This window comes from Rhagoletis zephyria, unplaced genomic scaffold (genome assembly GCF_001687245.7).
Source record: "Rhagoletis zephyria isolate East Lansing unplaced genomic scaffold, Rhagoletis_zephyria_1.1 Rzeph_scaffold_01626, whole genome shotgun sequence".
In the NCBI taxonomy this organism is placed as follows: Eukaryota; Metazoa; Arthropoda; class Insecta; order Diptera; family Tephritidae; genus Rhagoletis; species Rhagoletis zephyria.
In genome coordinates, this window is record NW_016158710.1 from 108,918 (window position 1) to 111,781 (window position 2,864).

Here is a 2,864-nt window from a genome sequence, read left to right on the forward strand (position 1 = left end):
TCATCCTTCTATTGCTGTTTTTTAGTCGTTGGAGTTTGCGTTTATAAAATTTACATAAGAAAGTGGTACTATAATGGATAAATTGAATTGGAAGTTGTAAAAGATTGTGAAATATACATATGTATGTACATATGTGTCTGAATTACAGATCAAAAATTGTAAGCAACAAAAGGCAACTTGCGCGGTTGGTCGAGCTGATGCAGGAGAGTGAGGAAATAGGCAAAGGAATTTCCGGAAAGAGTAGGGGAGGAAGCTCCGCTTCTTTTGTGAAAGATATACAATATTTCTTGTGCATATAACTCCGGCTACGCCATCCACAGTGTTATTGCGCAGAACCAGCATCAAAGTTTACAAAAAACTGCATAATTTATTAATTAACTAGTGCTCGCAAATTTTAAATCTTTATTTTAAATTAAAGTTTAATTCTTACACTACACTTTTATGTTAAAGTTTTAAAACTCGGGTCACGCATTTGGACACTCAATACTCAATATCATTGTACAAATAACTAAACGGTACCGTATTTCTTAAACTTCCATGAAGTTTATTAATGAGGAAAACTGCTTCTCCTGCAAATTCTGTGAAAACTAAAAACCGTGAAGCATCGGGAACGCAACTTCTATTCATAAAATTCACATATGTACATACACTTCATCTTCCAACTCCAAGGGATCCGATGAATCTCGCAATTCCCTCCTTGCTTTAGCCAACTTTACTACTCTATTAGCTTCCGCATCATCTTCCTCATCACTAAACCATATTTCAACTGTGTCCATTTTTTAAATTTGATAATAAAAGCAATTATTTTAAAAATTATGTAAATGAAACACTGAAGAAACAAATGTATACAAACAAACAGCTGTTTACAATTCCGTCAACCATTCACAATAGTACAAATTTTTATCGATCAAGTTACACAATAGCAAAATAAAAGATGATCGACTCGATCGACAAATTTCTATTCTACTGCCAGTCGACACTCGCAATAGGGGCCAATGTTTTTTTCCTTCTGTCAGTAAACTGTTTGTGCTACAAATAGTATAAATAAGCAATGGGAAATAAGGCAAAACTCAGATTTTGGTATTATTACGCATCTAAAAGTGAAATAAAGCAAATTTTGCGTTATTGCCGTTTGTATTGTTGCACTCCCCACCTGTCAAATGTACATTTGTACTTACTATGCATTTCTTGTTGCCATACTTGTGTGATTTTAAATCAGGCATGGGCAGTAAATCAGTAAAGGCCGCTGAATGCCGTTATAAAACCATTTGCACATTATTCTTTACACCTTCTGAAATGGAGAGGTTAAGTTCGATTACCATGTCTAACCAATTGACTTAAATATTTACATTTTAGTGACGGTATGCCAAATCTCAAAATTCAAAAGTAATTATTAACAGGAATTTATAATATTTTCAACTTTATATGACAGCTATATAAGAGTTTTTAGCGTCGCTGAATATAAATATAAGATCACTGGCGGCTCCACGGGGGAGGGGGACGAGAAGTTAAGGTGTTAAAACCTTCTTTTTAAATCGAAGAATAATTCAGTAATATGGGTTTAGAAAAAGGGGTCTTGAGAAAAAAGTATGCACAATAAAGTGTTAAAACACGAAATTTTCAAATACATTAAATTTTCGCCTTATTTATTAAACATGTTGATAATTTTAAATACATTCAATTCTGCTTTTTACTTATATATAAATCAATCAAACGAAGATTTTTCACATTTTTCTTGGGTTTCTGAAAAATTCTTCTAGAACTCCGTCAACTGGAAAATTTATTATTAGGCATGTTTTATTCAACCATCAAAAGCAGATAGCTAAATCTTGGTCAAATAAAATGAAATTAGCTTATTTCCTATGTTAGCCTAATTTTGACAGTTGTTTGACTGCAAATAGTGTCAAAGTAAGTTTTTGCCTCTTTCTGATTGGCTGAAGGAGAAAATTTCTGATGCTGAATGGCAATGCCTCTTGTTCAATATACAAGCCAAGATAGCTTTTCATNTATTATTATTATTATTTTTTTTTGATGTATTCTGTGATCCCTTGTCAAATTTGGTTTGGAGACGCTGCTGAAGGGATGAGACTTCTCATTAACCACAAGTCTGCTCCCGGATACAGACTCTCCAAGCACATAAAGACGCTACTGAAGGATAACGTGGATTTACGCAATAAATATTCTATTACAAATACAGCAGAACTAATCGAAAAAATGAAATCGTTGAAGATCAACAAAAACACTCAATTGGTATCATTGGACATGAAAGACCTTTACCCGTCGATACCAACAATAGAAACCATAAACACCGTACACTAAATACTGATAGGAAAAATGAAAAGAGAAGCTGCTACGGAAATAGTAAACGCATTTACCGAGAGTTCAAAAGATCCCGGTATTAGTCCAGAGACTTTCGAAATAGTACAGAAAGTCCCAAAAATCCTGGAACTAGTCCCAGGAACCCCGGAAGTCCCAAAAGCTCCTAAGTAGTCTCGAAAATCACAAAATAGTCCCGAGACTCCCAAAAATCCGAAATTAGTCCCAAAAATCCCTAAATGGTCCCGAAAGTCCCAAAAATCCGAAATTATTCCCGAGAATCTCGAAATAGTTTCGAAAGTCCCATAAATCCGAAATAGGTCTCAAAAATCTGGAAATAGTCCCGAAAGTCCCCAAAATTCCGAAATTACTCCCGATAATAATAATATCCCAACGGTTTTTAACCTCCATTCCCGCCCATCCGCACGAGGGGCGCAGTCCGCATGACGTACGGAACCAGTATTTTCAATTTTTGCGCCGAGTCACGATAGGCAGGAGTTTGTTAAGTGTCGAGATCTAAAATTCTTAAGCTACAGAATTAAATTCAT